At 38.4% G+C, this 23,154-nt stretch overlaps 1 long non-coding RNA gene across 8 annotated transcripts in view; it reads left to right on the plus strand.

Annotated features, from left to right (window-relative positions):
* The first annotated feature begins 2,081 nt into the window (after window positions 1-2,081).
* Window positions 2,082-23,154, plus strand: part of LOC121072476 — a 235,558-nt gene continuing 214,485 nt past the window's right edge. For all 8 annotated transcript variants that reach the window (XR_005821244.1, XR_005821246.1, XR_005821242.1 and 5 more), the window contains exon 1: window positions 2,082-2,222. This is a non-coding gene — a long non-coding RNA (uncharacterized LOC121072476). The remainder of the gene's footprint in view (window positions 2,223-23,154) is intronic.

Consider the following 23,154-nt stretch of genomic DNA (forward strand, 5'->3'; position numbering starts at 1 on the left):
AAGATCTCTCAAAGGAATTTATGAAGGTAACTTTTATAGTAAACATTTTTTTTCTTTAGCTCCAACTACAAAACAAATGAAAGCATGAAATCAAACATGACACCCTACCTGCAGGACTTGACTCTGCCAGATGGAGCTGTGTTTAAATAGCACCCTGTTGCCAGTTCCAATAAAGCAAAATACACAAAACCTAAAATCTAATGGGAGAACTAAAAATGTTCAGTTCTTGGAAGTAGACCAGAAAAATGTGAGAGCAGAGAGCATGCCAGAGAAAACTCCTGCACTGAGATCAAAAGGAAAAAGCTTGTCACCAAAGCAGGAACCCAAAAGACTACGTATTTCAGAAGTGCTGAAACTTGATATTATGTAATGAAGCACAAGTATTTCAAGAGAAGTGGGGTCAAGGTGTACATGTATTTAGATCCTGCTTAATGGGCTTTTCCAAGATTCTTATTAGCTCTGAACAGAAGCTTTACTGAAGATAATATTTTTTTTTTTTTTTGGTGAACTTTGATATCGGCTTCTGGAGTCAATCAATGCACTTCCATTGTAGCCGCTGTATGAATTCCCAGTTACATTAAGCATAGGTATCAAGGTCTGCAGCGAGAACAACAAGCCTATGTGTAGCTTCAAGACACCTGTGTTAGCTGTGAATTTTGAATCATCAAGAACTTAAAGTTTAGACATAAGCTTGTTTTGGGAGCTTGAGTTGCTCAAACTTCACAGTTTCTTCTGTCTTTATTACAGCATTTAATGTTCTGCTTAAGGTCTCAGTTTTCAGTTCTTGGCAATTATATGGGAACTGCAGCTTCTGCTAAGCTCTTGAGATTGCAGAGAAGAAACTTGCAAATAGGCATTGACTGAACTATGAGGATGAAAATAAGAATCAGAAGGCAAAGAGTAAAAAATTGTATTTTTTAATTGAAAACTCATGGTTGTGAAGCTTCCAGCTTAGAATAGCTGAACCGTTTGGGCTGACGCTACTGGCACACTGCTCAGGAGAGCTGACTAAGCAGTACTTGTTCAACAAGAATAGCCACAGCAGTGTCTTTAGGCGTATTACAAGCTCCAAAACACAGACCATCTACAGATTATTAATTACATTTTTCCCCCCAAGTGCATGAAATTAAGTGCTATCAATTCCAAGCACACAGAGGAAAACAAAGGGACTTCTGCCCTTCACCTGTTCTAAAAGTTGATTTTAAACTCCTGTTTTAAGTCCATCAGTAACTCTTTTTATCCTCCTGTGTAGCAGGCACAGAAACACTTTGTTGCATGGCAGTACTACCAAGTGCACAACCATGAGACAGAAAAACAACAAAGTTGCTGGCTCATTGTGGTTCACACTAATCAGCAGCTCTGAGATGTTCAATTAACCAGTGCGAAATGCAGCCCCACTGGCTCACCATGTCCAACATATCGAATACATACGTAGTTTGCTCTCACTCATGGGAAATGTCTGTGGCATCTTGTAGTGAGTGACTGGTGCTTATACAAAGTTATTTTACATTTTATAAAGGATTTAGGCAGTCATTATTTTTTTTCTGCATGAAAAACTTCAGACCGGGGCTGTGTGTACCATTTTATCCAGTGTCTTCCACTATTCATCTTAAAACACATAAAACAGAAGTCCTGATAATTTAGTATTTATAGGCTGAGAGGGTTTCTTTTAGAATTGGCCAAGACCAACAAAATTGTTCCAAAATACTACAGAATTTTGTGGAGTCTGAGGTATTTACTGAGTACAACTAAAAGTATTAAGTAATGCAGCTTATTCAATTTGTTTATGACTAGGACAGTTTCTGGGGAGATGCGTAATCTGTCAGATAACATATATGTGATGCTGTAGTAACACACAGCACTCCTAGATAAATGTATAACTTATTACATGTATAATATAGCATAGGCAAATAAGAAGACTCTCAGGACCAGTCCTAGAGACATCTGGGACCTGTTTAGGTTAATTGCTGAGTGCTTTGGAAGAACTGGAGTCACCTGCATCTCGTGGAAGGTGGGCTGGAGCAGGTGGCCACGTATTGAAGAAGGAGGGGTTTGGAGGATTAGCGGTTTTGTGGGGGGAAGGAAGAAGCTGACCCAAACTGCTTTTTAAGACGTGTGCTTCTCCGACACTTCCCTTTGATAATGAGAGAGAAAATTTGATGAACTGCCTGCTAGAAGGTGAAGGATGTGTCCTCGGTTGGATGTCGCAAGCTGATACTGAGGTACCTTGTCTCTTTGTAAAATGTCCTTCTTGGCACTCGTTTGTGTTTTTGCACTTTAAAAGGGGATTAAAATAGGTTGTATATTTGTTCGTGATTTAATTGTAAGAGCATGCAGAGCCTATCTAAGGAGAGCCAAAAGCTGTCATGCAGGGACAAATGAGAGACAAAGCTTAGCATGCTAGAACTAAGTGCTTTATCAAGACTGCCAGAACAGCCTATGATTACATACTAAGCAAATAACGTATGAATAAAAGTATTGAGCCAAGAGGCTCAGTAATGGGGAGCTCCTAGGCTGTGCGATGGGGGTCCAGATTCTATTAAGACAAAAAGAACAGAAAAATCCCATGGTCTTTGGACTTGATCTAAGTAAATAGAATTTGGGAACATCTTTGTGGATTTCTGAGTTCTTTGTTTTCAGTTCAGAGAAATAGCCGCAGTATGTGCTATGCTCTGTCTTTTTCCATGTGTCTCCTTACCTGGGCCCTGTTGTGCAGACAAGATGTCCAAGGTGTAGTTTTTGCATCAAAGGATCAAAAGAGAGCAAGGAAATAGGTGGAATAAGGGAGTTTAATTTGTGGTAGGGGACCTAGGAAGCTAACAATTAAACTCTACTCTTGATTTGTGTGTGGCAGTAGCTTACTGATGTATTAAGTCCCATGTGAAAAATGGCTTCTTTGTGCAAGTAGCTCTTGCATCTTGCATTGTCTTAATCTGCATTTCTCTTTTTGGGTATTGTAAGGAAAAGTAGTTGAGGAACTGATATTTCCCCTGTTATATTGCTACTTTTTAGCACGGTTTGATAAGTAAAAATAGCCACTTCTATCTAAAGGTGATATGCTAAAAAGATGAGGGGGAACAATGCAATTTCATTGTAACTACTTCACAGAAGCTGAAGAAGATGCAATGTATAATCTTGCCACCACATTTTGTCAAAAAATGACTTGAAACTATCATCTTGAAGGCTTTTTTTGTATCTGTTCATACATTACATCTGCTTGTTATTAAACTTGACTTTTCTTTTAGAAATATTACATAGAGGCAAGAGGAAAGAAGCAGAAATGAATCAAAAAATCGCTCAATAGCCAAACTAATAAAAAGCTCTTCTTGGACCAAATAAGAGAGATTATTACACCTTTTAAATCACCTACTGCTTTCTGTCCTCCCACAGGATTTCTTTTTTCTTTTTGATAGAAACTATAAATAATTGAGGCCAGAATTCTGTTTTTTTTTTTTTTAAACAGTTATTTTATCTTTGCTTTAAGTTAGATAAAGACTTCTGTTGAGTTTTGCTAGATCTTCCAAGACTTTATTGCAGTAGAAATTACTAATGATGAAAGCTTTCCCCTGCCCCAAAAATTGTCTAACATTTCCTTGCCAAAAAGAAAGTCTTGCTGTTGCCAAAAATGTACTCTTCACCTTGCACCACACTAAAACAACCCCCAACTTTCATAAAATTCACTATGCTTTCTTTTATTAAAGTTCTTTCTGAGGTGGTTTCACCTGAACCATCATCCAACCCTGAATAAATAAGAAGTAACATGGGATTTAATATCTGGAATATCATTGGTAAGGAGTGAGGGAACAGCTATGCCCCGTACTGTCTGAGCAAATAGGCTCTAGCTAAAGCAATGGCAAAGGATTTAGGGCTGGGCTCTCTGTGCAGCTGCCATGTTCATCCTTGGCACCTGTGTGCTGAGAGCCTTATAAGACTTACTAGGGACTCTGCTCTCAGAAACTCTCTTGCAACAAGTGCTTTGTTTCATCTCTTTGGAGAGATGCAAACAAAAAGGCTGTGGAGAGTGCTCTCATGGCAGAGGTAGGCTGGCATTTATAACCCTGCAGACCTGAGCTGCTGTGCCTGTGCAGCTGGTGGTGTAAGCATTAGCTGTTGGTGAGTAAATGCTGTAAACTAAATTGATTTGTGTGTGCAAATGTGTTTAAATCAAATCTGTGTTATTACTGTAAGCTGTCAGCACAGGAGCTAATTTGTGCTAAATATTAAGGTGCCAATGAAGAACTAAGAATTCAAATTTGGACTTCTATGAATTTCGCTTGCAATTTCCTCACTGACTTGACTAAGTACCAATTACAGCAATTCAGCAGAACACTTGTAAGATGCAATAAACTGCATTGCTCACACCTGTCCTCCAGAACATTACTTATGGACCTTGGCTTACTCACCTCATTTTGAGGTGTGTGAGCCCTGGAAACAGTTTTTCCTTCTAGAACTTAGGTGTTCCCTGGCTGTAGGGTTTTGGAGAAAAGGGCACAAGCTGGGGGGGGGGGGGGGGCAGGGCATCATCTGTAAGCAATCAACCTGAAGTACTGCAGGGAGTGTATGCAGCTGGACATCCCAGGGCTTGTTATTTGGATCCTTGTGTGTGTGCTTAAGAGTTGTAGAGAGCTACGGGGTGCAAAATGAATAAAATATTTTACATAAGTTTTATTACTTGCTGCAATTGCTTACAAGAAGGACAAGCCTGGCACTGACCAGAGTCTATTGCATACAGCCTTTCCCTTGACACTGCTCCCCTTTTTAAGCAGGGAATGTTCCCACTTTCCCCTTTTTTAAAGTGTCAGGAGATTAATTGAGCACAGGAGGACCAGTTGTTATCAGGTGTGGTTTATGGGAGATGCTCAGTTCTTGCAACTGAAGTTGAAGAACAAAGTTTTAATAGTGTGCAGGATACAAAGTATTTACTGTCCTTGGAAGGTTAGATAAAAAGGACGGACCAATTTAATACAAAATACTATCATTAAGGATTATCTTTACTTCTGTAGATAGACTTTTTAAGAACTCTGAACTTAGTCATGCTGAGCGAATTAATTTGTGCAGAACAAGGGTCTAATATTTCAGTCTGTGAATGCTGTTACTGTACTTCGATATCTAGTGAACTTGTATTTCCTTTACATTAAATTTTCCTCTAACTTACTACGCTGTCATATTTCCTCTGTGTGCTTGGTTAAAGGCTATGCATATGCTTGTATGGCTGTCACATGTAGAGTCTAGGTCCCTTGGGTTTGTTACTATTAGTAAACAAAAAGATGTTGTTAGATGAGTGTTTCATTATTTCTTTTTCTCTAGCATGTAGAGAAACCCCTTATTAATGCTGCTTTTCCTGAGGGTTTGTCAACTCTACAGTTACAAGCCCTGCCCTCAGGGTTCTTCCTTCAGCTCAAGCTGTGATTCACTGTTCTTTGTGGCTTAAATGCAGTGGATTTCTGTTGAAATCTGACTTACTCATTTTTATATTTCAGGGAGCCTGCAGGTAGATCACTGCATGTTTAGGTACCCAAATTGAACATCCAGATGAGGGGAGCAGGCTGTGCTCAGTCAGGTGCCACCCCTGGATTTAGAGGCTCAATTCTTCAGACTGTTTTTAAAGATAAATGCAGTTTTTTAAATCTCATATTTAACATTTCAAACAATATGGTTGAAGTGCTTCAGCTTTGCAAGGAGCTTATTTAAAACCTGCAGGCTCTGTCTCTCACCCCAGTCCTGGCTGAAAACCTAATTGTGAACAACTGCATTTAAAGTCATGCTTTGGAGCTATGTGATTTTTTTTGAGTGGTTAATCACAATCTCCCCACAAACTGATGCTTGCTCTCCCTGGCACAACAACTTGGGAATGGCACCTTGAGCAGGATATTGATCTCCAGGACCCACTGATTGCTCAGGTGTGCTTTTGGCAGAGCTTTTGCTTCAGGTTGCTACAGTTCTTATTTTTTACCATTCAGTAATGTTTAAAAAAAATAAAGAAAATAGATTTTGCAGAGGATTTTTATTAACAAAACAGTCTTTAGTCCTTGACAAATTGCAGATCTGGCCAGAGATCTGCTAACGGGGGATTCATGCTGCATGCTGTAGAAACCTCTCCAGCTTGTACCACTGCTTCCTCTCAGCTTGCTGATATCTACTGGTCAAAGGGTTTCTGTTACTCAGGGAATGCTTTCTTTCAGCCTTATTTGAATTTAAATTTTCTGCTTTATTAAAAGCTAATTCCAGCACATTGGTTGCTGTGCACCTTTCTCTACTGCTTCAGTCTATGTTCTCACAGGGAAGTCAAGCAGATGTGACTCCTTCCAGCTGATTTCCCCTTGATCTGGTTTGTGCACCTAGAAAGCAGGATTGCTCGGACCTGCCACCAGCTATTTCTGGCCTGGAAGTTATAATGAATCTTACTCAATACAGCGGATTGACTGTGCATGGAAATATTCAGTGATGTAGGAAATAGCAAACTATTCAACTCATTATAAGTTTTAAATGGACAGATTTCCCAAACTGTTGAGACTTGCATTTGTAAACTGCTTTTATGAATTGGAGTAAAACTCAAAAAGGAAAATCTGGCATGACTTTTTTTTGCCCTTCAGTTATGCAGGTTAAGTCAATACACTGGACAGTTCCTTTAGACCTAATAAAGATGAATCTTGAGCTACTGTAGTGGATTACCTGAGCCATCTGATCTGAGCAAAGGAAATCATGTAATTGAGGTATTATGTGACAAAACTCTAGTGTCTAGAATTAGTTCTTTAATCTGCATTAGTAAAATTGGAATTGTTTTGGATAAGTCATTACTGTTTTCTTCACAAGAGGATACAGAACACTTTCCTGACAAAATCCATTAGCTGTGGGTTGACCTTTTCCAGACCACGTCCTTAGGAAGGTGCCTATGAGCACTGTCTGCCAAGGAGAACCTTGGAGATCACTAAAACTTTCCCTTAGGAAAATGAAAGCTCAGCTCCAACCAAACAATGTTATCCATGAAAATTCCTACTAGAAGAAAAGAAAAAATTTTTTATCAGTTAAGGGAAGGATAGGTAAGCCAGAGTTTCTGTGGTTTCCTATTTTTTAATTAAATCTATAGCGGTTCTTCAACAGGCAAGTTGTGTTGGAGAACCTAAATCTGTATGCTGTCAGTGAAATTAAACAAATCTCCAGAAGCCTAAGGTTATAAACCTGGTAGCTTCAGTCATGATGAATGCCTTTATCCATTGCATCTTGACTCAGAGCACCACTGAAACTGTTCATGGCTTGAACAGTTATTCAGTATAAGGAACTAAAACCTATATGAGTGCTGAAATTGATATACAAGAGAGGTTAAACCATGAATGAATAGCTGCTTCTATTGCAACTCTTTTAGGCTGAATTCTTCACCCAAGTACTAGGAATGTATTTAAAAGCTGAAAAATCAGTTCTCCTTTTCCTCTTCTGTGTTGCGCCCAGGCTTGGTGCAGTACAAAGAACCCTTTTGTGCCTAGGCTTGGGGCAGGAATCTTGTATCACTCCCGTGTTTAGCAGGTGGTGCTACATGTCTTTGTATCAATCCAGCTTTTCAGGGACTTCACAGCTTAGAGCAGACGTGTTATTGCTGCTCCTGATAGAAACTTTTCTTTTCTGAAGGTGTTTTGAAAGTCTGCAATGCTCTGTTTAATAGAAGTTCAGTCTGATGTGCAAGCAGACTGATTATACCGTGTGCCAATAAAAAAAAAATTGGTCAATTTTGCAAAATGTCTTTGCTCTATCTGCCATATCCAGTATTGAGAAACATGCAATGTCTCTTGCAAGGAAATTATGAATCCAATTTGAAAGCAGTCAGAAGGCATAATTCTTATGCTGCCCAGAGGCTGATTGCTATGAGACTGCTCTGTGGTGAAGCAGGTGTGTTTGGGTGTTCATGAGCTGGCGGCTTTTTTCTCTCATCAAAAACAGGAGTTTAAAACCAAATTTCTTTGGGTGGACTTCGTGATGGAAAAGATGGAAAAGTGGAAAGTCACTGGCATGGACGTTGCTCTAGTTTCCACTAAACTGGGCAGATTTTGGGAAAAGTTGGGTCAGCCCCTGAATCGCCCTTGTACTTGAACTGCAAGGCCTTGGTCCTGGTAAACTCTGGAATGAGCTGAATTGGCTGATTAAAGGAAAGTGATGTTTTTCATTAGTAGGAATTCTTCTGAACTGTTTTAATAGAAGTTTTTCGTATAATATTGGGCAATACAGAGTGCAATTGTTCCTGTTTTATGCCATTTGAGGCAGTGAGCATCTGAGGGCAGTTGATAGGCAGCCCAGGGCTGAGGTGGTAGCCTGGGGAGTCTTCTTGTTTCTGTTCCTGGTTATGCTGAGAAACGTTGGTGTAATCGAAGTTATGTTGCTGGGCAAACTGATAATTCGAAATAGCATAGTACAGTTACTGTTCTTGGGCAAAGGGGATCTTGGAGTTTAATTTTGTATTTGAGATAGTGTTTAAATAGCCCCTTCCCCACCATGTTCCAGAAGTGTAAGAGATCCTTCCTTGGTAGGATACACAATTTCATGTTTCCTCTGCATCATCTTTCCCAGGCTCTAGGTGCTGCCTCCTTTCCAAGGCAATCACAGTTCTTAAGTGATAAAAGGCAAGTGTTACATAATGTATTTTGAATATTTATGACTTGCCTTCTAAGATTATAAATAATCTGTTCCCCTGAGTTTCTCACAGAAGAGGATGTAGGAGAGTGTGGGGTATTTCTTTCTCTACATGTCTTTTGTGATATTTTTTACTGACCAAATTAGTGTTTGGATTAATTTGCTCCCCACCTGTTGTATCCATTGCATTACAGACTTGTGAGTTTGCTAGCTTGAATCCGATCCCACCTTGTGTTGATCCTATTGTAGGTGGGAAAACAGAAGAAAATATCTTTTGGAACTGTTTTATTCTGGGGCTTAGTTGTCTTCACTGGCTGTGGTTGATCTTTAAATTTGTGTCATTGCTGTTTCTGGCTTGGAGCTTGAGCTCTTGAACTGCTTTGGTGGCTTTTATTTAAATATTTTTCCCCTGCAGTGCATAGAAAGAGAAATGCTGGGGTTTAGCAGTTAAATGACTAAATTCAAACACTTCAGCCTCCTTATATTTCTGCTTACTTCTGTGTGCCTCATTGCCAGAAATTTTCATGCATGTTATTTCTAACAAAAAACTTAACCCCCTAAACATGGGCATGACTTTAAGCACTTACCTAAAGCAGCAATTCCAGAAGATAATGTAGAATACCCCTCTTAAATAAGGGCATAGCTTTTGGGCTTCTCCCCCTGATTTCCATGAAGTAAAACCAAATGCTTGTTTACATCGTGTATAGGGTCTATTTTCTTCTGTTGTGAATCCTGAGACTTATCCATATTTTTTTCCTAGCTGTGCCTCCACTTCAGATTCTCCTGACAATCCTGGTAAGACACTGAGTTGTGCACCAACTTAAAGTGACAAATGTCATACTTGTTTTTAGCTTGGAAGTTCATTCATATCAACCTGAAGTGGTGTGATAGGTACCATGGAGGTTTTACTGGAGTCCAAAGATGTTGTCATTATTTACCTCTTCTTTTTGGACGAGTTTTGTTGCCCTTGGAACAATTTAAAGCTTTTCCAGGTGGCATAACAGATTGACCCAGGCAAACCCAACAAGCCAGCAGAAGGAAGGACATTGCGGAACCAATATTGTTCCTTGACCCAGCTCTGTTGCACTTCAGACCTCTGGTACATTTCTGTGCAGTTTTTTATTCTGTTGTGCATATAGTGTCAAAACAGCACACAGCCTCCGTCAGTTATAACCTGGTCTGTCTGGCTTCATTGTTACCTATTTTTTTTGTCAGGGTTTTCACAGTGGATTTTTGTTAGTTTTTTTCTCTTGAGGTTCAAATGCAATCTGAATTCAATACCTTAATTTACAAATAGTTATATTTGATCTTCATTGTTGCAGTCAATCTCCTGCTCTTCTAATACTTAATATTTCTTCAGATTTGAGTATCACAAAATTTAAATGTGGCAGTGCACAAAGACGAAGTGTTTCAGGAAGCTTTATCTGGCTGAAATAACTGAAGTCTGTTAAACCAGCACATCAGAAACAATTGCAATGTTCTGACTTCTTTCCTTCTCTTTTATTCAATGTGACACATTCTATAAGATGTCCAGTGAACTGAAATTTGAATTTCTGAAGTTGTCTTCTCTGTAGACCTTCCAGCTGCTCCATTTTTCCACACATTTCTTGTTTATTCTTTGGAATCAAGCCTGACTGCTGCAAACAAAGGATTGTGACATTTTTAAAAAATGTGAATAGCTGCCTATTATCTGTTATTTAGGTTAAGCCTGAGATAAACTAGATGAGCATCTCCTCTGATTGCTGGGTAACAGATAAGACGTCTCACTCAGCCCTCCTCTGTGCTGAGGGCCTGAGCAGGCTTGTAAGATGGGGCTTTCCTTCCTAAAAAAGGGGTGCTTTTTTCAGGTCACTCTCAGGACACCAGAGAGGCACTGAAAGAGAAGAACAGGATTTTGACAACAAAACTTAGAAATTGAAGCTTGCTTTACAATTTTCTTCTCAGACTTGTATAAGATCTTAGTCTGTGTCTTGTAGCCAGTTAAAGCAGTGGCTTTAGTGATGGCATTTCCAGGCAGGCCTGTGTTTCCGTTTCAATATTTAAAGTAAAATTAACATAAGGGTTGTAAAGATATCCTGTTTTGAATTTCTTTCACCACATAACATTTCAGTTTCTCAGGACTCCTGCAAAGGCTCAGTTACTCTGACCCTGATTACTTATTCTCTCTTCTTGGTCCCTCATTGGCCTCATGAAGACTGCAGATATTTACTACGTATTTTTATAATTTTTTTCATTATGTATCTGTAGAGGTACCATCCTTTGTAATGCGGTAAGCCAATGGAAATATTTATCATGTGTTTTCTTTCATAGTACCTTACTAGTTTTCCCCACAAGTTTATAAGCAAACTGAAACAACCAGGGTCAAATTAGTCTCTTTAAAAGCTGCAGCTTTCCCAGGATTCTATCGCAGCTACACCAGTGTCTTTTGACTTGTGTTTTTTTCTTCTCATGCCATTTGTGCAACAGTCTTGGTGTTTTTCTCAACAAGGATGTACAAACCTGCCTTCCTTTTTGAGCATCACTCATTGATACATTCAGCTCCATCTGTCCTCTCCTCCCTAAGTAAACCCACAAGCAAAATCATCTGTTTGCCCTTCCTCTAGAAACAATCCTCTGCTACTGATAATGGGGACTGATCCTGCAAACTGTTGACACTTTTTTTTTGTGGTGATCATTTGTGTGATACCACTGAAGATTTGTTCCCTGCATGGCACTGGGAACTTCAAGTGTCTCAGTTATCACATTGTATGTGCAATGCTCATCAACATGAGAATTGAAACCCTCAGATGGTGGGTAACCTAAGGGTACACCTTTAAAAATTCAGAGTACAGTTATGATAGAGTATAATTTACAATAAAAATACCTGTTTTGCTGTAGGTGATCTGCTGTTATGCAGGTAGTTGCATTTCCCAATATCAAAATAACGCATTAATTGCATACTACATTCTCTTTCTCCTCCCCAATGATAAAAGCCCGTCAGTGTCATCTGATCCATGCTGATTTTTCTCATGATCTCAGATCAGTACTGAAGTGATTACTCAGAGTGCTACTTCTGGCTAGCTTTCTTAATGCATTGTTTTATGTACTGCATGAATATGTGCAAAAATATTTTCTTCCTCAAATAAAGTTATTGACCTAATTCTGGGTTCTTGGAGATGATTTCTATGGCTTTCTGAATGCTTCTGTACCTGATCTCTTCTCTGGTGCTAACCCAATCCCAGTGTAACATTTGCTGGAACGCAACAATTCCAGCTTGTATTACCTGAGAAACTAGCCCATAGTGGGGTCTTACCTTCATGTTTCTGGGGGTGTTTCCAGTTTGTCAGTCTCTATAGAATTCATCTGAGAACTTGTCCTTGAAAATATTGAAAAGTTAGAAAATGATGTTCTGTTTAGCATTGTTTGTAGTGAATTGTATTTTAAATGAATGATGATCCATCCATTGCAGAGATTAGTGATGGCACAGGAGCATTCCGGGGAAATAATGAGCTGTCTAAATGGTCAGGGAGAAATTTACCTTCATCCTGTCATCTCAGATGTACAGGAGAGAAAGGGAAATAACTTACAACAGGGCTGTGTACCTCTTAACACTGTAATATATTAAACCTGTGATGCTGTGACACTAATCACCAAAATTTCTAGGGCTGTGTCATAAATTAGATCGTACTGCATCTGATTGGGCTCTTTGTTCATTATTCACATCAAAAGACAATTACATTTTGTGTGGACTTAATCCTACCAGTTTAATGGGGCATGTAAAATATGCCTTGTAATTTGTCCTTTATTAATACTGTATATATGAGTTTTCTGCAAATGGGAGGCCACTAATTATTTTGATTCTTAGATATTGGGGTTGCCCTTCCTGATATAACCTTTGCTTAAATTATCTAGATGTACATGCAGATGCATATACTTTTAAGGGCTGCATCACACTGTGTGTGACTTGCAGGAGTTACACTAAAAGAGTCAGTGTAACTGTCTAAATGAACTTGGAAAGCCAGGGCTCAACAGAGTTTCTTGTACAAAACACTGATAAACATTGAAGTAACTGCACTTTCATAGTACATCTTTTTCACTATTTTTCTTCCCTTGTATATGAAATAACCTTAGCACCAAAAAAAGTGAGTTTGGCCTAGTGAAAATTCCTGGCAGATCAAAAGTTAAAGGAACTATTAAAGATCTCATACAGAAGATACAAATGACCTTGGAGAACAGAGCAGTAGGAATGGGATCAAATTCAGCAATACCAAATACAAAGCAGTGTGTACTGAAGACTGGAGAAAGACTTACTAGTTTAAGTTAGGGTCTCTAATGCAAACAACTCTTGACACCAATGGATGGTGATAAATTCAACTGGATGTTTAATTAGGACAGGCATTTCTGTGCAAGTTGCAGAGGTGCTGGTGCCTGAGGAATGGTGATGCTGCCACGAAAACTTACACAGTACATGGTTTTGAGCACCCAGTGTTTCCCATGTATCCAAGTCAGGTTCTCAGATGGTACATTTACACTTGGAGTGGACTAATTTTTTTTAATGCCTAACTGCACACTTTCAGTGCTGCCTGTAGAATAGGAAACCAGTAAGGAAAAGCTGAAGACAAAAATGGCATATAGAAGATGAGGCGTCTGGGTTGGCAATGATTTCAGGGATGGACTTGGGAAGTCTTTTATTTGTACTTCTGTTGATCACTTATTCTCATGTACTGGTTGGAAAGCGTTAAGCCTTCTACCATGAAAAACTTTTGTCTACACAATAACAAAATGCACTTAAATACTATGTAGAATACTTCCCAATGAACTAATGAACAATTTTTTCCTTTGGAAAGCGGATAGAACAAATTATTTCCCAAATTTAAGAAAACTTTTGTTAAATATCAGAAGTTTAAACGGAAAGCTTAAAATCTTTGACTTCATTTCCTGGTAATCAGTATTTTTAACTATCGTTATTTTTAACAAAGATAAAAAACAAATGATTGTTTTACTGATTTCAGTTTGCCAGTAGTATGAGTTTAGGTTAAACTTTTTTTTGGAATCTGTATGTCACATCCTCTAATAAAACTGAGATTGATGCTAACTGAATGTCATTCAGAATTTTTGTTCTAGTCCAGCCAGAACCCCACACATTCTACTAATTCTGTGCAGAGATAGTAGTAGTGATTAGTCATGTTGTATGTCAGATATAATTGGTGAAGAGGAAATAATGATTTGAATACATGCTGAAAATAAAGATAGTGCTGCTTTACTCATTGTCTGAGGGACTGTTGCATGGAAACAGTTATTTCTTCAGCAGTTTCTTAGATGCTTCATTACAAACATTCACAAGAGCCTTACTTTTAGCATGTATTTATATCACCTATAAGTCATATAGTATAATCTACTTGTATAATCTGTCCATAATAAATGGGAGACAATTATTATATATGACACTATATCTTGAGAAACACATCCAACCGATGTATTTCTCATTTCTATGCAGTTCCACATGCAGAGCATGAGTTGAGTTTTTTAATTTTTAAAATACTGTGCAGGATTTTGATCAAGAGTCTGAGGGTTGAGGAGGAGGAATGAATGGTTTGGGGCAGTTTAAGAATGGATATTGGAAACAGAAGTGAACTGGGAATTTCAGATCTTGTCTTAGTCTAGCCACCCTAATTTCAACTGAAAAACTGTATATGCCTAGACCACTAGTGTTGTTTTTGGCTATTAATTTCTACAGGCAGGATAGTGACCATAACATCAGATGGCAAGCCTAGCCAAGAGGAATTGCATGGGTGGAAATGAGAAGAGCTCGTGGTTTTTAGCAGTGATAAAAACACTATCCCTCCACTTGACTACTTCAATTGTGCTCCCCAGGAGTCAAAACTAAGAGAATGCTGGAATAATTGTATTTAACCTATGGAGTTGCTAAGGGGGGTGTCAGCTGGGATGTCAACAAAGGATTTTTTTTAAATAAAAATTGGCAAACTGAAAGTCTAGTGGTAATATCATGAGGTATGAGTGGACAACAGGTGAACACAGGTTATAACATTAATTTGCTATTAACAACAGACTCCTAGAATAGATGAAGACTGATAGTATCTTCTGATGTTCTGCTGCTTGCTGTATGGTAACTATTTGTGGCTTAGAGCAGTGTAAATGTGATCTATGTACACAATGAGAAAAGACACAAGGATTGCCTTTGTCAAAGGCCTCTTAGCATAATTTCTGCTCTAGTTGCCCATGCCCCCCCCCCCCCCCCAAAGGAATGGGGATGGGAGAGGGCAAAAAGTTTCAGAAGTATAGAAAAATTATAATCTTGAGATATCAAGCAATATGCTTAGCTAACTAATGTTAAGGTAGTATTTGTAATTAAAAAATATCAGAGGAATTCAGGTCAGGAACAACTGGATACCTTTGACCCATCTGCTTCTGGTGTCCATGTTATGAGTTAACAGAAGGACTTGAGTTACAATGTGTTCAATGCCTACCCTCTGAATTGTATATATTCTCTAACAAGGCCTTGTTGGGACTCCTTTATGAAGTGGCTGGAGACACTTGGTTATCTTACATCCCTAGCTGAGCTGATCAGGCAGTTTCACTGATGCCAGCACAGCTGAGTTGGGCTTCAAGCTCAGTTCAATATATGTTAAAATCAGGTTGAATTCTACTTTGACAAAATCAATGGCAGAAATCATTTGGCTATGATCTTCACTACACTTAGGCCACTTTATGCTCCTTTGGCATTGTAAAGGAGGAATGAACTAAGCCATGACTCATTCTAAAGCCTCTTTATGCTGCCAGGATGATAGTGTGGGTTTAGGGTAAATGAAATTTCAGACTAATTGGCTTTAGAGTAAATGAGCATCAGGGCCATCAGCTTGTTTGGAGTGAGTCAATAGTGAGAGATGTATGTGAGTGAATCCCCCAGCCTGTTTTAGCCACTTTGTAGCTGGAATGGGATCCCCTATGGAGATGAGTGGTCATTTGCAGTGCTTTGTGTGGGCAAGGGAGCAACATGGATGAGCCTTTCTGAAGAATGTAACCCAGCAGGCACATGGTCTAGTAGTGATAGGGTGAATGTCCTTTTCACTCCAACTGTGCTTTGTTGTAGTGCCTGAGGTGCAAAGTGGAAAGAAATACCATTCCTTGGCAAAGAGTGGAAGGGAAAAAAATATAACAACCCACATATTTTAGCATTTTCTAGTTTGCACACTAATGGTTTGCTAAAGTGGTTCTGATTGTACTTTGGACTAATGGGAAATGAAGTTTTCTGCAGGCTTGCAGAGTGTGGGGTGTTGTTTTAATCTTTCTCTTCACAAAATAACAACACCAAAGCCCCTCAGAAGTTCATAATTACAGGACTTTTTTTCCTTTTGGAGTCTGGACCTCTCTCATGGTAGCTCCCATGTGCAGTTTGTGAGGTATTTCAGAAGTAAGGCACTAAACTAAATCAACCATTTTATAGCTGTATTGCAGAGTTAAATTGCAGTGGATTGCTGCTACATAACAACACATATTTTGTAAAACTAGCCAGAAATCTATTTCTGTTTAGTGGTTACAGTTAAGGGCTTTTCATGAGACAGGTGGAAGAAAAGCTCTTCAATTACCTGGAGGGTTGCAGAAATGCCATTGAATCACTTAATCCTTTTAAGTACAGTCATTTTCTGATTTTTTTAAAACTTATTTCAGATGTTTCCCACCTTGCATGACACATCCAAAAATAAAAGGGAAAGGTTGGCTATAGCCTGCTTTGTGTTGCCTGTCAACCTGTTCCTGAGTAATACTGTTACAGATTTATGTAGTATGCACGTAGCTGTTTATTAAATATGTGCAATGTAATCTTAGGCTTTGTGATGCATGTTTTTGTCATGTAATTATACTGTTTGATTCGATGTGCCCCCATGTCACTTTTATTGTTTAGTAAGATATAGTCTGAGTAATGTTGTGTATCTAAGTGGTGAGAAAGTAATAAGCAAGTAACCTGCAGGAAATCTTAAGGAAATCTCCTTTTCCTTGTTTTTCTTCCATGGTTTACAGTTCAGTTCTTAAGTCAACAGGCAGCAAGGAGCTGGAGGAAAGGAATACCTTAACTTTTCAGCACTTCTGTAGGTTTTGCCAAGACAAGAGTTTCCATTAAATGTAATATCTCTTTCCTTCTCCCTCTTCATGTCTGGCTGTTTAACTGCTGCTGTTGGAAATTAGAATTGTGCCTGAAGTTGGTATGATCTTGGGAACTGATACCAGATACAGTTAATGAATAAGGCTGGTTAAAAATTAGGATCATTTTATTGAAATGTTTGCCTTTGTTTTGCAGTGCTTTTAAACTTGCTATAGTATGTCTTGCTATGTTTTAAATACGAGTGCTTATTAAATCTAGTTTTTAACTCAGATTCAACCCTGACAATGAACGTCTCAACATAAGTCACTCCTTGAAGAGATTCCGCAAATTTTATTGTTTCATCTGACTTAAAGATGTGACTTAATGGGAATAAATTATATGAAGCAGTTGTTCTTTGACAAATGTAATATAGACTCTTTCCCCTTGTTTATAGAGCTGCTGCTACAAAGCAGAGAAACAAAGAGAAAAGACAAAATAACACATCTTTGTTAGCAGAAACTTCAGGTGGTGTTTTCTGTGCTTTCTAAGCTATGGGCTAGTCAGCAATTCTAGAGAAGGTATTAACAAATAACTTCACTCTAACTACAGAAGCATAATTGATAATTCTAGAGAGCATATAGGATCCATTCCTAGCGAGAGAAGAACTGTGTTTTAGTCATTTGAGTAATAGTCAGTAATGACAAATTCCCTGATTAGTCTTCAGTTTTTGTGAGTAGATAGTGTCTACCACAAACTAGAAATTAAACCAGGTGAGAAAAATCTTTTCAAGCTTTCCGAGCTTAAAGCTACAGGGAGGTGCTACTTGACTTCCTTCATAAAGGAAGCAGTAAATTCATTTTACTCATAGACTGGTGAAACAGAGCACACAAGTGGCCATGCCCGAAAATTGTGTACATCTAGAAATGAGATTTATATCTAAAGCTGTTTTGCCACTTTTACTGAAGCAATAGTTCCTGCTGTAGCTAAGGATTTTTTAAAATGGTGAGAAGTACATAAAAATAAACATCCTAACATGAATTGCTTGCAGAAAGAAAATAGGTTATCTCTTTCCCCTTACAAAATAGTAATTCATTTTTGTTCAACTATAGACTGTTACAGGAATGGCAAAGTTACAAAATGCTGTTCGTTGGACTTTTCTGAAACAACAAAACAAAAGAAAACAAAGCTGTCTGAGGTACAGTAAACACTGAGCACTTAACTATTTTTCATATGTTAATATGCACTTCATATTTGTTTAGCAAAACTGTCTTAACAGATGTTCTGGGACTTTGACTTATCTGCCTATATTTCTTAAGTCAGATGTTTTTAGGTTCAAGAAAAAGTCTAAATTAAACTTGATTTTTTAGTTAAGCTAAATTGGACTTTGAAAGTAAAATTTTAAAATTTGTTTTTGTGCTTTGTTTCATGTCCTTGCATGCCAAATTTTAGATCTACATGCATGCATTTATGGAGGAAATGCTGTTTTATTTACTGCCTGAAATGAAGATAAATGACAATTTATATTTTGTGAAAATATTGTGAAAGCAGGAAGGGTATGTATGAACAGTTTTTTTTAAACAAAAAGTATCTGGAGTTCTGCTCCTTTGTGCCTTTTGTTGGCCAATGCTTGCTGAATGGCCCACTAATACTTGTATGGGTGTTTGGAGCATGAACAGAACACCTGTTTTCTATAACTTAAATATATGATTAATACCAGTATTTTCTAAAGAATAGACAAAAAGGGCGACTTCACTTGTGAGTCCCAAGGAAAATTTTTTCTATATGTAAGAGTAGCGGAGGACTCAAGAGGAAGATGTCCAACACCCTGCACACATCTACTAGGTTGTTTTTGTCACTGGGGCAGTGTCTGCATATTCTCTTGGTAACGTTTTAAAAATATACTCTTTTCTCAGAAAGCTCAATCCAGGGTTTAGCTGTCAAACATCCATAACATGGAGATATCTGGTCTGGTAGATTCTATGTTGTTGTCAAAGAAAAGAAAAAATAAACTTATCACCTTTCTGTGTTCTGCTTGCCATTAAACACTTTAGGTTTTGTACAGTAGTTCATCTGCTCAAAGCTGCTGCTCTAACTGGTATTAAAAAAATGTATCTTTTCTCCTCAGTGCCCTACAGTCTTGCAGGGTTACACGGCATAATACTTTTTCATACATCCTCACTGCAGTTCCAGGGAATTTGACTTTTCAGGAAATTTGGTTATTATTGACTTAACTTCATCTACATGCACCACCACATACTTGTGTCACCTGTCCTGTATGTTATCCTCCAAAGCAAGCTTAGAAGTTCTCTGGGTGAATGACAAAGTGCATTGTTGTTTTTTGAAAGTTGGCCTCCTTGAGGAAGTAAGGATGAGAGGGCTTTTGGGACTTGGTGTCCTGAAGAGACCAAGACCACCAGTGCTGTGTGGGTCAGGTATGTTTCCCTCTTGAGTGCTTTATATGTGCAATGATGGAGGAGGAGGAAAGCCAGAGCACATGAATATAAACAAGCTGTTTTTCCTTTTCTCTTTATATTTTTAAATCTGGTTTGTGTCATACCAATGTGACAGTTGTTGTTCCTTTTGTGCTTTGAAGTAGATCTATAGGTTTGTTGGGTCAAGACAAAGGACTTGACAGCCTAGAAAACAAGTTACTTCTATTTTTCTCCTATTCAAGCTTCCTCTGTCACAGAAGTTGTTAACTGTAGAAGATTTTTTTGTCATCAGGCTGTTTTGGTGTCAAAATATCTAGAAAGGATAAAATGCCTATTTATCTCTATTCTGTTCTGTAGCATCTTTGGATTCAGCTTGTCTTCACAGTAATATTTTGTATGTTACAGTGATGATGCTATCTTATCTAACAACTGACTCCTTCAGAAAGGACAACCATTCATTTGGGAACAGCTATCATAATAACAGCAGTAATACTAATAAGCCCTTACTTCAACACCATAGCAGCCAGGTGTGCTTTTATTGAAGCACAATTCTTAATCTCTATAGTGGGAAAGATATTTTCCATGTCTCCTTTATATGGAAGGCACGAGTGGAAAGAGATTACATCAGAAATCATCCATTTTATCATGATACTGACTTTCATTGTCCATTGGGTCTTTTTAAGATGTGTATTTTACAGTCTGTGTCAAAGACCAGTTTAGGCCAAGACTTACTGCACACAGATGAACTATTAACAGACTTCTGAAAAGGGGCATTGGAGGCTTCTGTAAACATACATTGTGTGAAGAGCACTTCTGAAAAGCCCATACCCTATGAGTTTTGTGGTCTCTAGTTTCATTTTACCTTCTGCTCTCCTTTCAAACAGCTCTTTCAATGTATGCTTTGGAGCGTTGAGGTGCCACAGTATGCAAGTGTCATCACCACCCCAATCTCCTTCCCAAGCCACAATGGTGTTGAGGTTGCAGAGTATCAAATTTGAGCATTTGTCTTCAGTGTAGCACAGTGGTCCAGTTCTTTCTGTACCAGCACTAACTTTGTATTCAGTTGATCTTCTGCATTCACCTTGCTTGCTCTGTTTCATACAGATAAAAGCCAAAAATTTTATTTGGATTTGATGGGATTTACTTTTAGGTAAAAAGAAAAAAAAGAAAACGAGCTACTGTCTCATAGGTGTATCATTTAATTTCACAGTTTCCTCTGGATCTAACTGTAGATTTTTTTCTGATATTTAATGCTGTTTTGTAGAGGATGTTTTCTGTAGTGTGGTGGAAGAAAGCAAAACTCACTGGTGCACTCCAGTGCCTTGGTCAAAACCACTAAATGAGGAAGGTTTATGTTTGAAGAAAGCCTTGGGGAGGAGGAGGGTATTTGCTTCCCAGAACTGCAGTTTCCCTGAGATAAGGGGTGTGTGAGTGACAAAAACTGACTCCCAAATATGTGTTTGGTCCCTTAGTTTGACTCGCCAGATATTGTTTCTAATTTGACAGTTTTGAAGATGAGCCCACAGTGTGAGTCTGAACTTGTTTGGTCTGTGAAGTCTAACTTTTTTTCCTCTATTTGATCACTGCTGAAGTGAGCAGTAACCTTCCTTTCCTTCCAGCAAAGGGAAAGTGGTAGGCTGAGAGTACATCTGCCTGTGAGTAATAATGTTTGTGAAACTGAATTTTGATTGGGGTATGAGTGTGGATTTTAACCAGACTATTCTTGGGATTCCATGAGGAGAAAATGGGGAATACAAGCCTTGTAATATTGCATTAATTTTTAGGACTAATAACAGGTATTGCCATTACATATGATCACTCATCATCCCAATGTTCTACACACTTTCATGTGACATGTACTGTCCCTTTCCTTCTCTAAAAGGTTGCTCCCTGTATCTAGGGTATTTAAATTCTAGGTTTCTGGGAAGGTACTGAAGGGAACTACTCCTATTTATGTGGAATATAAATCACTGTGCCATTTATGACTTTCCTACAACTGTACAAGTATGAAGAAAAAAATATCCTCTTCTAAAAGGAGAGCTGTATTCCTTTAATTTCAGTGCTGCATTTTTTTGTCCTGGTATATCACACTCACTTCCCCTTACTCATTCTTTTATTTTATGGACTGTGAAAACTCTGAGGACCACAGTAACTGTTTGGTAGCTGTCAAGCAACACTCAGTGGTATTTCATATATAGTGAGGTGCATCAGTATCATGCTTGGAAGATCAACTTGATAAAGGGGACACCAAGTAGAAATGTTGCACAGATGTTCTGAGACTTCAATTTTTGAAATTCGTGGACCAGGAGTTTGATTATATTCTGAAATCAGTGAAGCAAAGAGTAAATATAAAGCTCTGTGACCAGAAGTCCCTGCAGCAGAGAGATGCTGTGTTAAATCTCACATTTAGAGTCATAGTGGTGCAGAAATTTGCTTCCAGAGCATGATCTGTAGAGGCTGCTGCTTGCTTCTGGAGGGACCGTCTGTAACACCCCAATGCCTCAAACAGGGTGGAAGTTTTGCTATTCAGTGTCTCTGCCATGGCTGGAGCAGGAGAATCTTCCTTTCTCCTTCCACGTATTGCGTGCACAGGATTTCTATGACTTAAGTGTATCTGTTCTCTCTGTATTTGAAACTGTTGTCCATTTAACCATGACTAATAAATAGTTTAAATCTCTGAAGAGACTATTCAAGTTCAGAGCACATACAAGCCTTATCCAAGCAGCCTGCAGATATAGACACATCATCACCACCTGCAGTTGTATTATCCTAAAATGAATTATTGCAACTCTGACAAAAAGATAGGTTTTGGATCAATTTTGGATTAAACAAATTAAAAATAACAACTCTGATCTGATACAAACTAGCAGAACCACAATATCTGATTGAGGGCTGGATATCCAGTATATACTGCATCAGACGAGGTTAAAATTGAATTTTCATTTGGCCTTTTTATGCCAATAATCTTCATATCAAGTGCTGAAGTATTAAGGAAAATGTTGCTGAGAAACATTAAGTGGAGTGAGATATGTGATGCTTGAAATAATGTGTTGTCTTAGGCTGGCAGAGTAAGTGCTACTACTTCTATGTGCTGTATTTGTCCAGTCTGCACATCTGCTTGGTATTCCTGTTTTACTGAATGAAACTGTCAGACTAAATTCATGCTGAAGTCTGTAAGGCTTAAAACCATTTCTGTTGTAAGGAAAATATGACACAACTTCTTACAGCTAATGTTTAATCAATTTATTGGCTTTTCTCCTTCAAGCACTATCAAAGTTAGTGTAGCCAGCCACAAACATTTTGGTTTGTATTATTTCCTTAAGTAATGGTTAATGCACTTTGTAAGGGGATTGAAAGGAAAATTCCCTTTTCTAAAATAATTAGGCAAGGTAGATTTTGTATACCTAGATGTATTACTGTACATAGTGGTGGCGTCAGGGGTATTGCGGTTCATTTTCTTGGCGTGTCAGTGGAGAATTCTCTGTTAAGCTGCATCTTTTTAGTGTTCCCACAAACCAAAGGGGCAAGCAAGTGGTCAAGTGGTCCTTTGATCTTCTTGTGCATGTTCCTGTACTCACTTGTCATTGCTGGTCTGTATGGATACACTTTGTCTGGGAGGTCTTGAAGCTACTTGGAAGGATAGGGTAGGCTTTGCCCCTTGTGGCTGTGTAATAGGTGAAAATTTTCATGGAAGCAAGAGCTGTTGGTTTCTGTGACAATAAATAATGTAAAATACTAATTTTACATATCCTGTGAAACCTTTCAGTCCTCAAAAGGATTTTTTAAAATATTGTCTACAGAGAATGCATTGATAACTTTCATCACTTGAATTCAGGGTAAACATTTTCTCAACATCAGTACTACTAATAGTAGGCAATGTGGTTCTTGTGCTCTGCTTTCACTCTTTCTAGGGGCTTCATACAAACTTCTCCAACCCTTCATGCCCTACTTGTGTCTTTGGATTTAAGGGCATGGTCTATTAAACCTTAGATAGGTTTTCTGTATGTGTTTCCTCCACGCTTCCTG

Source organism: Cygnus olor, chromosome 6 (genome assembly GCF_009769625.2).
Source record: "Cygnus olor isolate bCygOlo1 chromosome 6, bCygOlo1.pri.v2, whole genome shotgun sequence".
Lineage (NCBI taxonomy): Eukaryota > Metazoa > Chordata > Aves > Anseriformes > Anatidae > Cygnus > Cygnus olor.